General features: G+C 32.1%; 1 protein-coding gene across 9 annotated transcripts in view; it reads left to right on the top strand.

Annotated features, from left to right (window-relative positions):
• LOC126858941 (stress-activated protein kinase JNK) overlaps nucleotides 1–13,579 on the top strand; it is a 141,532-nt gene that overhangs the window by 62,417 nt on the left and 65,536 nt on the right. For all 9 annotated transcript variants that reach the window (XM_050609759.1, XM_050609732.1, XM_050609741.1 and 6 more), the window contains one exon: nucleotides 8,997–9,044. The gene's annotated coding sequence lies outside the window, so the exon portion shown is untranslated. The remainder of the gene's footprint in view (nucleotides 1–8,996; nucleotides 9,045–13,579) is intronic.

The raw sequence follows: 13,579 nt of genomic DNA, 5'->3' as shown, positions 1-13,579 counted from the left end.
TTTAAGAATTTATGGGCTCGGCTGTGCAGCAAGACTGAAATGTATGGGAGCAGCAGAATAAGAATATCGATAGTATAATGTATTGACATATAAAAAATAGTATATTGGTGTATATATATATATATATATATATATATATAATAAGAGAACTACCGAGCTATTCTTGATATACCAATATGTACTATATATATATATATATATATATATATATATATATATATATAGTACATATTGGTATATCAAAAATAGCTCGGTAGTTCTTTTCGAGAAATACTTTCGACCTGTTTGAGTTTGAAGAAAATGATAAAATGTCTAAACAACTTGGAATTTAATATGTTACCGATCCACAAGATAAAAGATTGGATACTGTATATACTTTATTATACATACTTTAATTTTTTTTCACATTGAATCAAGTTGTGAAGTGTGTTAAGAAATTGGAGTCGAAAAAATAATTTTGCAAAAATTACTAACAATATATTGTCAGACATTTAAAATTGATAAAAAATTTAAATAAAAATAGAAGAATATTTAAAGTTTTGGATATAAATCAATTTTAAAGTAATTAATTAATTGTAAATTTATTTGATAATAAAAATAAGTGTAAATTATTTATAATATCTATACAAAACACGGATGTGCGTTTGCAACATCATTGTCCGGAGTAACTGCTATATCGTGTTGGGAAAATACATTTATCGTAAACTTCTTTCCGTCGCGCGCGATAAAGTCGATGTTTTCATAAATCGTCAATAACTTTTGCAGCTTTACTTTAACATCATTTCCTTTCGTCACGACGAAGCTTAGGAGATTTCGTAAGTTGGAAGTAGATCGCGAAGGGAATCGAGGATTTTTGTATTGCTCAGCAATAATATATGTAGCATGTTTTTGAAATAAGATTATGCTTTTCGATTAATCTCTTTGATTAAATTCAAATAGTTTTTTTTTTTTTAATAAAAAGTTGAAATATATTTAATTGAAATATGTATACTAATCATAAATTTGTAACATTTTTAAAATTTAAATATTATATTTAATTAACTTTAAATATTATATTTTTATTAATGTGATATTTTTGTGATAAGTTTACGATAACTAAACTTTTGAATTACAAAATTTTTTATTAAATTGTAAAATCTATTTAAATCAGCTGAAAGAAATACAAATTCCTGAATTGTCAAAGAGATATCTCTGTTTTAGGAGATTGTTAACAAAAGGAGTAATGTAAAAAAAAACAATAAATTATTTACAAAAATAAGTGGATTTTTTTCTGTATGTTTTTTACGCGAAGAAGGAAAACCGACGGAGACATAGTTGTCTCGAGAGTGTAGTTATCACCGGAAATCGCGGTTAGGCAGGGTTACCGAAAGCAGAAGCTAGAGCTCCGCTTACTCGGCAGTTTCAATTAAGCATCGAAGCTTTCGTCGGCGAAGCACGCAATCTCGCTCCCCTTATGGAACACTCGACCGTCTTTCCCTCATTCGGCGTTTCTCCATGGAATCAAGTCAGCTGCTTATCTGTGAAATTTAGAAAGAGGACGCGGAAAATGTAAGATTTGCCCAACTGTTGCTAATTAAAATTGACTACATTGAAGACGATTTCGTGGGTACGGTCCATCACGATAATTAACAATGATCAAATTAAATTTAATGATGTTGATAGATCAATTTAAATATGTATTACAAGTTCTAAACACACATACACACCATGCTTTTATTAAAAATTTTTACTATTAAATAATTATTGAATTGAGTTGCTCTCTCTTTCTCTTTCTCTTTCTTGAAAATGTAAAAATTTAGATAAATATAAAATAAATTATGAAGATCATATAAAAATAAAATTGATGAATAACATCAAAATATCCGTTTTTACTCAACATATACACACATACAATGTGAATACAAGATAATAATATTTAATTAACATTGCACGTTGCATTATAAATATAATCATTATGATATGACTCGTAATATTGCAATTAGCCACATATTTTTTGCAAACTTTTTAACAGCACTTATTTCTGATTACTAATATTTTTGATTATTCGAGCTAATTTTGATGATGTGGAAATACTTTTTCCGTATTTGATTTGAAACATTAAAGTAATTACTCAATTACGTCATTTAATTACGTCAAAGTGACGATAATTGCCAATATTCTTGACGAGCAGTAAATAATTTTTAAACGAATTCTGATAGGGATAAAGATGTAACGAGCTGACAATAAGTCAGAAATTACGACGCTATGAAGTGGATGCTGCAGAGAAAGACGAACATAGTTTGAAATTGCGAAAGTTTCAATGCGATCATATTTCCGAGAATACGTTGTTAAATTTTTAATGAAGGCAAAAAACTAGAGAACAATTATAAGATATTAATAAAAAGCGAAACTTTATAGCTCCTATTTTAATAAGTTTTCATCAGAAAATCTTTCTCATACCTAAATTCTTTTTGACAATACTTCTTTTAATATTTGATTTATTCCAAACTAATTAATATATATTAAATTAACTTTCCTAATTCTTATATATGTATATTAAATATAGTTTTATATAAAGAAACAAAAAAAATTATCATGAAACAAATATTTGAGATAAAAAAATATTAAATATTGCTTAATTTTTCAAGATTTAAATTTTTGTTAACATGTTTTAAGACACTAATTTCTTCTCGGAAAGATTCAGCAGCTTAGTTCTATCATCGGTAGATCGCGGCGACGCCGACGTTCGGATGACATTTAGAGTGGCGTCACGACGTCGAGCGAGTTCCCGCTCTTTGCTCTGCTTCTTCCACGTTTGCCTCGATGGATAGCTCTTCATTGAGCGTCGTCTTCGTCGTCGTCGCTGACGACGACGACGACGACGACGACGTCAACGTCGATGTCGGCGCAGCCGTCAAAGGTCGCCACGGTATAAATACCTCTGGCGCCGCCGTCGGCTCATCGTCCCGGTTTCTCTTCCCCCTTTGATCCCTCGCCCTCTCGATTCCTTACACACCAGCCTAAATTTTCCCCCTTTCACGTTTACGGATCTTCTTTCTTGTCTCTGCCACTTCGAAAATTCGCAAAGACGTCATTAGCTGTGTTAAAGTCGAGATGGAATTTGATATAAAATTAAAATGTAAGAAGCAGGGTAAAGAAAAAGATGCAATTTTTCTCAGATTTCCAATTTGTATGTTCGAGACAGAATTGAGTATAGCATTACTAAAGTTTGTCTAGATAAGACTTGAGCGACTCAATGAAAATTCGTCGAGACTCTCTGGCGGAACGCGAGACATTGATAGATCGATTACTGTTGTCGTCAGTGGTACAGCGAGACGCATCCGGTTGGCGGGTAAAGCGAAACTCTATATGAAACGACAGTCCGATATGATATATGTATATAAGATAAGCGGCGGAGAATACATCTCTAAAAATATTCTCGAATTTGGAATTTATACAAATCACGAAAGTCTATCAATAATAAATTCTTTTACAAATTTAGTATTTATTTTTTTTAAGTAGAAGTCTGATTTTGCGCATTTATTAACTTTTTATTTTTCAGACTTTGAATTTTGATCAATAATTAAATATGAAATTAATATTCTGTTCTTCCAATAAACCTTTAAATTTTTTAATATTTTAATTATTTATGCTAGAATTATTAATACTTGAATATTATAGTAATTAATGTTCGAATTATCGATATCTTTCAGTCGAAATGTAATTTTTCTTAGTTCCGTTATCTCTAGCTTTACACAAAACTGCATTCTTGACTTCCGAGACACCCCGAGGCTACTCGATAACGCGGTTAATGCGTATCATTCTATACATTAACCATGTTATCAGCCAAACGCAAAATCCTTGATAACTCGGCGAAGCTAAAATCGACGATATCTCAATAGTTGAACGAAAAATCTTTATCATTTCCTCCGAATCAAGAGAGATCGAAAACCTGCGGGAAAAAATAACGATGCTACAAGAGATGCTCATCGTCTCAATTGTACAATAAGTAACCGTAATAGTATACCGACACTTTATCTTATCTTCGCCTCATGGTCGGCTTGGAATTTTGTAATCAGACACGTATATTCGCATGTAATATCTCGATGCTGCTTATAATTGGTTTAACGTTCTTGGAACACATGAAATATATCGCGCTTATCTGAGAAATTAAGAAAACATACGCGAAGCCGAAATCTTTTGTTGTTATGTTTTGTTGAGATATCAATGAAAAGTAATCAAGTATATAATTGATATTGATCGATATTGACATACAAAAAAATAATTGATTATAAAACTTATATAAAATATTTTCTTCCAAATTTATATTATATTATATATTAGAAAATTAAAATTAATATAAAGTAATGTCTCTTAATTAATATAACGACAATTTTCAAATCATTATTTATTTATATAAAATTAAAAAAAATTTTTTTTACATTGTAGAAATTTTTTCTTTTACATTGTAGAGATTTCTCAATTTTATTTAAATGTATATACATAGCATTAATTAAGCGATGTAGGCCAATGATAACGCTCCAATAATATTGTATCGCTTTTCGATTAATGATAGTCGTGTGGGGAAATAAAATGCCGTATCTACCACTGGACTTAGAAAAAACAGTATATTGTTTAAATTGTTTAAAAAGTCCGCAAGTCATTTCCGTTTCAATTTCTTTGCAGACTCGTCTCGGTAATCTATCGGTCGAATAAAGTTAAATTGGCGAGTGCCAAATTTGGATTAGGACGGGGAAGTTTTTCTTTATATCTTGTAGAACGCGTTCTATTTCTCCGGAAAAGCGAATTGCGACGAAACTGAAGGTAGACTTCCGAGGACGGTGACGCCGCGTGTCGATAATGCGAGAAGTTCGGCTCGTGCGAAAGAAAACCGAGCATGTTGCTATTTTTTCGTCCGTCTGCTACGCGACTTTTACATGATTATCGAAATGCGAAAAGTACTCGCTGGAGAGAGAAGCGTTAAACTCGTTAAAGAGAAAATTTCTTTGGCGGAAGGATGCGACGTCTCTGATAAGATGCTGTTAGGATGCAGCAATCCGCTGTAAGATTTCCTCGATGGAAAAAGTCAAAGCACATCGCCATACGTGTAGACGGAATATTGCTACGTCGACGGTTGGGAAATATGAGATTCGTCGACGGAAAAACGTTCTCGTATGGATATGTGTGATGAAGTCTATTGAAGGAGTATGAAGAATCTTATAAAATTTGAAATTCTTTTACTTGCACATGGGATGTACAAAGTGACGTTTCCGAAAAAACTTCATGTGTTGATTTTTTTTTTTATTCAACAAAAAATTGAATCAAATTCTATCTTTTTCTGCCACTTTGAAATTTTTTAACATTTAACATATTAATGATTCTAAATATCATATTAAAGTTCAGAAAATTAAATAAAGAATATATGTAACATTCTATCATTATTTTACGTTCTCGAAACAAAAACATGATTCTTTTTTTATTGCTTATACATCTCAACATTTTTTGTTAGAAGAAAATGGCTGTAAATAAAAATTCATAAGCGATTTTTTTGAATAAATTATTCCAGAAAAAGAGAAGTTTAATTCAAAAGAAATCTTGAAGAGTTTAATAAAACTATTTATGAGATTTCTTCGATACTTTGAAAAAGTAAGATTCAGGATACAATATAGCGTGTCTGCTTGTACAATTGGAATATTGCTGTGTCGACAGTTGAGAGATATAAGATTTGTCGACAAAAAATGTGAATATCTCGTATGTATATCTCTATATGAGTAAATCTGGAGACATAAAGAAATTTATAAAATTTTGAAGTCTGTTGATATAAACAAAGTTTATATGAGAGAAATTCTATTTTATTATTAATATTTTAATAAAATAATAAGATAGATTTATTATTTATGTATGTATATGTGTGCGTGTAAAGTCGCACACACCATTCCCATAGAAAATAATATAATAGATAAGAAAATTAAAATTTTTTATTGTAGATATTTTTATTTTTAAGCACTTTACATTTTACGATATTTAATGGAAAATTGCAGCATTTGATTTTCTTTTTTTAATTTTTAAAGAAACGTTTGAAGAGCGATCAAACAATAATGAGTACGTTTAACGACCGTTTCGAAATTGCCAACTCGGCGCCAGCGATTATCTCGTTACTGCGTGTACTTTCGAAGCAGCTCAGCTCTTTAAAATGCACTGACTCTTAATGAAAGTTTTCATACTAACTGGAAATATTGATGTATTAAAATTGTTGGCAATATAATTTTTGCATTTTAAAATTTTCTGCTAGTTTTTAAAGAATAGTTTACATGAAAATCATATGAATTTTTGCTTTTAGTGTACATATATATTTTCATAAATCTGCATCTATATGTGTAGGAAACCAATTAAAACTTTATTGCAAATTGTAGTATAAATCAAATTTTTTTATCTAATTGTGATGGATGCGCAAATATTAATCAATTTAGAATTTTCTTATTTTAGGAAAAATTGTATTTTACTTTGAGATGGTGAAATAATTTGGCGAAATAATATTAAAAATAATGTAGCATAGGAAAATTAATTTTTGTCAACTTCAGAAAAAGCATCGGCGATGTACGTGGAAGCAATCAGAGCTTAACGACGTTTCGAAAATAGGAATCATATAGACGGCCTATTTGCGGATTTTACGACGCCTACGTTCTCGTCGCCATTAATCTCTAATCGTTATCGCCGCAAAAAGACGGGACGACGGAGAACGCGACGGGATTCGTTCGTCCGCGGAGAAGAACTCGACCACCCAACGACCACGTGGCCAGTCGGGATATTTATGTTACGACGCGTGTAGCGTGTAGAGTAACCGCGCCTGTTGACGAGCCCGCCTGCTTTTTGCCAGCCTTAATGCACCGGCTTTTACTGCACCCGCGGCTCTGTCCGCGGCTTTATCGCGCTGTTCGCGATGATGCATCGCGCGATGCATACGCTAATGACCGGGATTGCATTGCCGAATGGCGCCGTTAGCATCGCCATTGATATCTCGATTTCCTAATGCACACAGATGATTTATGCAAGTAGCAACTAACATTTACATAAATGTCTCGTGATAAAACTGGCGAAAGTTTTCAAGGAATGCAAAGCAGTGCTTTTAAAATCATTTGGATTTGCGAGAAAACAGGAAAATCTTTTGTCGAAAAAAATTGCTTATTATCATTACTATATTTTTATAGAAATTTACAGAAATTAATTTAAAAAAATTTTTTTTTTTTATATTTAATATATTTATAGAATTTTAATTTAAAGTTTTTTGAATATATATATTGAATTTTAATCTTTAGTTATATTTTTTAATTTATCGAATACTTATTTAATTGAATTGATTATATTTTAATAGTTATATATTTAATTTGGAAATGTAATTTTGTATATACTTTTTATTATAAATCTATCAAATTAAATGCATATCTATCAAAAGTATACTATATTATACTAAAAATTTTAATAATAACTAATATTTATTTTTGATTTTAAATAATGTATTGTAATAAAGAGCAATATTTTTGTATATAAAGATGATAAAATCTCTTGTAAATTTTTTGCAAAAATGTGAATTTTTAGGAAGAGGTACTTAACTTAAATGAGAGATTTTGGCAGAATGCTAAAGGAAAGTCCCATTGAGAGGGAAGTTCTATTGGAAAACGGCTTTTACACTTTTGATAGCCGTTTAAAACTGCTTGGGGAAAATGCGTGAACTGTTTTCAAAGTTTCTGCGGAATATCGTCGGGGTTTTCAGGTTTTACGACAACGTCACGTTGTCGTAAAACCTGTGTGCAAACGTTTCAAGAATCGCTTTTATAATATGAATAAATTGAAGCATCTTGTGAATAAATTTAATTAATACGAACTTTAAGCAATGCAAATAAATTTGATAACACTTACAAATTTGAAGAGTAAATTTGACTCTCGAAAGAAATTATATCTTTGTGAGATAAATCTGCGTTCCTAATTGACCGGATTCGTTAGGGATTCATTATGACGGCCGGAGTGTAATGTGAAGGGCTGTACATCAAAGTCGAGGAAAGTTCACAGAGAATTCGCGCGTGACACGAAGTCGGCGAAACATTTCCGCAGTTGGGATACGTCGCTAAACTGGCGCGGCCTTTCTGTCACTTGCCGTCGCACATTCATCAGCTGCAACATCGAGCGAACTTAATTATAATGCGAGTGTCGTCAAAGGAAAGCATTTCGGATATACGGAATAAGAGACTAATATGTGCAGTGTGACATTGCGAGTGAGAACTGTCCGTGAAATGTTTAGATATTTAGTGGGATGTTTCGAACTTGCTAATCATATCGAATTTTCTTCACCATTCTGATTTGATTTTTCTTTAATCCGAGTGTGTTAATTGCACAGAACATAACTACAAATAGATACATTTTTATTCTTTATTTAATTTCTTAATGTATATGCTTATAACAAAACTTGTATTTGTATTATTTTGGGAAATATGTTCTTTTAAATTTATATAAATGATTTTAGTTTAAAGGACTAAAGTTGTGATTTTATTATTCGGAAGTTTCCTCTAAATATATTATATAAATTATTTAAATTAGAGGAACAAAGAATATAGAGAATGGAAAAGAAGGACACGCATATTTGTAAAATATTTATTTGTATATTATCTTATTACATAGATAACGTGTTTATTAATATATAAGCTTTTTTCAAAGATTTTTGTAACATGTAATCATCATTTTTCAAAAGTATAGCTTTAAAATATTTACAAGAGGTAAGTCTTTTGATTATCTCCTCCAAAGTGTTTGAAGATAATTTATCTCTTAGCCAGCGTGGCGTTCTTTCTCTCTCTGTCATGTTGTAAAAGTTACTGCGTAACTTTGAATCGGTTTAAATCACTGGTAAAGAAACTTGTGCATTTAAGAATTAAAAACAAATTGAGCAAAAATACCGTAATATTACTAGTGGCTAGCAACGTTGTACGTCTCGCAAACTTCTCTAATTTCATTTTCTTTTGTTGCAGAGATCTCTGATTTACGGGGCCTTTTTCTTCATCGCGGTGCGCACGCGGGTAAGTCTCCAAACATTCTTATTCCCCGAGTCAATTCTTCTTTTAAAATTACTTCGCCTTCTCGTAGAGTAGACTAATCTCAGAAATGCCTTGGAGTTTTCTTTCATAAAACTACAAATTTTTAACGCAGGCTTATAATACAAGCAAAGACTGACTAAAGAAATATTTTGAGAGATATAATTTTTCTAATATTTAAATCAAAAATTTCAAGTATTCAAGTCTGTGGCAGGCAACATTTAACGTACTATTTTATATATTAAAATATTACTAATAATTTTTTTATTAAGTAAAATTTTAATAAATATCTTCACGAAGTAAAAGCCTAATTTCACGTACCGATAAAATCTCTAGGGAATATATCTCACATTGCGGTGATTTCGTTGTTGTATTTTTTTCCGCGTACGTAAGCGCTCAGATTGGTGATGAGCTTCACGTTCACACCGGCAATAACGAAAATTAATAAGCGCGAACCTATATCTGTCAGAACGTGATGAACGAGGCGTGCGTGCCTGGGTGCATACGCAATCGCATATCGATCGCGAGTCGGTCGAGATGCTTCTTGATGGATCCTCTCGCAGGACGAGTGCCATGTCGTGCGATAAAAGAGTCGATCAATTCGCTTGTATTAGGTTGAAGTGACAGATCGATTGTTCAGAATGTTACGATCCATTGTGATAATTAAATCGTTCGCGATTTCGAGTATATCGATCGACGTTTGGAAGAAACAGTAAACTTAACATAGATTTGAATACATTAAGTATTTACATAAAATATTACTTTAATGATATTTTAAGGAAAACATTTTCGAAAGTATTAGATTCTTTAATTCAATAAATAAATTTATTAATTTGCTGAGGAATCAAAAAATATACTTCACACGTACATCTGAAGAAATTTTTGAAAATATTTTAATAGACATCTATATTTTTCTTGATGCAATATTCTGTGCAATATAAAAAGGACAAAAAAATCTCATTTTAAGATGTCAAAATATTTTACGCAGTAATTTAATTCGTTAAATGAATAAACGCGATAATAACGAAAGAAAAATATGTTTTTTTTTTTTTAACTCGGTAAAAACGTCATTGGTTGGTTAAAGTTTTTTTTACAATGCATTAGATACTGCATGAAATAAATGCCGAAGTATTTTTTTTTGCTCTCGAGATGGAGAAAGGTTCGGCAATCTGGCAGTTCGATCACGCACATACTCATTAGGCTGTTTGCCCTACGAGCTTGATTAATTGCCAAGCACAGGAAATGTACGACGGTTGTTGCCAAAATTTTTAGACGCATTGCATTACACTTTGATTTTATCCCAATTTCTCAATCTTTCTAAAATGATTGGGCATTTTTGAATAAGGAGGATATTGGCAAAATACCAACAAGCAGATGTACAGTATGTATACATATGTATGCACATCATTTATCATATATACTTTACAAGTATTTTTTGATTAATTTTTAAACATAATTGAAATTGAAAAGTAAATTAAATATAAATAAAATTATTTTTTATAAATTAAGTTATATGAAACATAAGATTGCATTTTTATAACATTGCAAAGTATTTTATTTTTTCGTCATAATTTAATTGCATTGGAACTTTTGAACAGAATTATACGACAATTTCTTTGAGAGAAAATCTAATATAAATGATTACTTAGATATGACTGACAGTCACTTAGTTTGTTGTTGGATGAAGTGCAATGGGATTTTGAATTGCAACTTTGCGTGTCTCATAAGCAGCATGGTGATTATTAAAGTAGGCCACCGACATGATCAACTCGGCGAGTTTATGCCATACGCCTTTTATGATTTTCATCTATTCCATTCAATTAGTCCACAGCGTGATATTAATCAAAGTGTGGCATTAACTTCTTAAAGATCCTAGGATAGCGTCTAAAAAATATTTAATACTTCTTGAAAATTTGTTATAAAGGCTGTGTTATAACATTTTAATGAATTAATAATTACATTTCTGAAATAATTTTTGTTTAATTCGTTACAGTTAGTCATTAAATTAATTACAATATTCATGTATTTACGCGGTTTATACGCACAATGTGCAACAGTATTTGTAATATTCCATTATACGCGTAAATTATTGTGACTTAGCGAAAATTTATTGTAATTAATTATATACTCATTGATCAAAGAGAGAGACAAATGACTGCCCGTGAAGTTTAAACCATGAAAATAATCGTTCTGAAAGAGTTAATATGGCGCGTAGGTAAGTGATGGGTTTGCGTAGACCCCGGGTAATTGCTAATGTTTAGGAGCTGGTTGCCCAGCACCGGCTGATATTATCCTTCGTTAAAGCTCTTTTCCTCCGGAAAGGGTAGAAAGAGCGAACGTTACGCGAGAGGATAATGCCTCTCGACGAAGCGTAATTATAAGCAATAGCTCCCTCGAGGATTAACAGTCTCGCTTTAAAGCTCAAAGAATCGTTGCTTTTTGATTACAATATCATTAAGAATATGTTGATTTTCGTCTCTATGACTTTGCGATAATTACTTTTTTATGATATTTCTTAAAATATCTTTTCCTTCTCTACGTAATTTACAAAGAAATTATTAAGCATATCCTTTGAAGTACTAATTTTTAAATTTTTGGCAATTATGTTTGCCGCTATTTAAGTTTCTGCAAACTTTTTTTTATAAAGATGCCATGTTTGAAATAAGATTTAAAGAGAAATGTATATTTTTCTTAAATATTTGTCTCTTAATTATAAAAATTTATGAGAGATTGTTTATTTAAGATGTATAATAACGTAACGTCGATCGATTGGGTTGGCTTTGCAACTGTCGAATTAATAATCACATCTGGCGAGATTGACACGTTACGATATTCTTGTCCCATCTATAAAATACTCTAGCCGGCGATCATTTTGTCACCGTCGGATTTTCCTCGCTCGCCATAACAGTTCGATAAATCGAGTCGCGGGCCGCCGGGAATTGTTTTATCGCCTGTCCTCTTTCTACCTTTCTCGTCCCAAGAATCTCCATTCATCCCGCGGAAATGGAGACGCATTTTGCAGCAACGAGATTAAGGACAAGGAACACGAAGCAAGAAAGAAAGTGAGAAAGAGAGACAGGAAAAAAAAGAGAAAGAGCTTCCTGATACTTTGTGGCGAACGACCGCGATGAATTTCACCGTCGTTGTCAAAATGAGAGCTAGAATCCGGAAGAAGAAGAAGTAGGGTGCTAAGGGGGAGGGGAGAAGAACGGACGGGAAAGGGTCACCAGGGACTAGCATCCCGCGCAGCTATACGATACGTACAGAAGCAACCCCTCACCCGTATACAGGAACCCTCTCTTGCCGTAACCCTCGACATCGATGGATGCCCGTAAATCGCTGACCTTTCTCCGAATGTCGTCCCCCTTTCCTCTCTACCATCATTGTCGGACGTTCGCCGCAATTTTCTTGATAAATTTCCGTGCTTGCCGATCCGCTCTGCTTTTTCTTTCTTTCTCTCTCGAGCTTTGATCCCACGGCGTGATTTGTCGATGCACGTCGCGAACTATCGATATTGCGAGACGTTGTATATATCGCGCTTATCATATCGATTTGCAACATCTCAGGAAATGATGGTGATTTTTTCGCATAAAAGGAAAGCATGGAAAGAATAGTGGTTCGTATAAAAATGAAATAGTGTGCAATTGATATACAACATTTTCTGCAGGAATATATATTGCGATAGAATGCTAAGATATGTATATCTATTACCGTCTTAAATTCAATCAGGACAAATAGATCGAATCCATATGTTTAGTAAAATCTAAAAAAAAAACATTAATCAAGAAAATAGAGATGTTTTTTTTTTTTAAATACATTTTAAAAAGTTGTTAGAAAAGCTAAATGCTTATGAAAGGAAGTTTGAAAATAGATTGCGAAGAATGTAAAAAATAAAGGGAAAATTTTTTGATTCTAAAACTGGCGAAATGTAAAGAAAATGTATGAATAGTAAATCTAAATTTACAATAAGAAAATTTCGGAAACACGGATAGCACTTATGACTCGAGGTGACAGGAAGTTGAAAACTTTTTTCTGAATGATCCGTTCAACTTCGCAACACGACGTACACGTAACGTTCTTTGAATATTTTTCGAGCATAATACAAGTTATGAAAGTTCTGGCCATAAAAAGCGTTTGGCTGTTGGGGATCGCCCGCACATTGGCTCGCACGGTTCATCGACTTTCACGACTGATCACTCTCTTTACTCTTCTGGACATCGCGGCAAATCAATATTCATCCACGGTTTCCCGTCCCGCTTTGCCCTTCTCTTCCTCTCTTCTCAGCTTTATACTGCATTGTATAATAGACACATGTCTAGTATACATACGCAATCTACGTATATGATTTTAATTACGGAGCCACACATCATTACATACTGACGAGAAAATCGAAAAATTATAAAACTCTGCATAGATAGAAATAAAATTAATAACATATATGGTTCAATCTACATAAATATATAATATTTTTCTTATTACGATAGAGTTAATATATTTTTAACGAGGTTTTTTTTTTATTT

The sequence above is a fragment of the Cataglyphis hispanica genome, chromosome 1 (assembly GCF_021464435.1).
Source record: "Cataglyphis hispanica isolate Lineage 1 chromosome 1, ULB_Chis1_1.0, whole genome shotgun sequence".
NCBI classification, from domain to species: domain Eukaryota; kingdom Metazoa; phylum Arthropoda; class Insecta; order Hymenoptera; family Formicidae; genus Cataglyphis; species Cataglyphis hispanica.
This window is presented reverse-complemented; position numbering and strand designations above follow the sequence as displayed.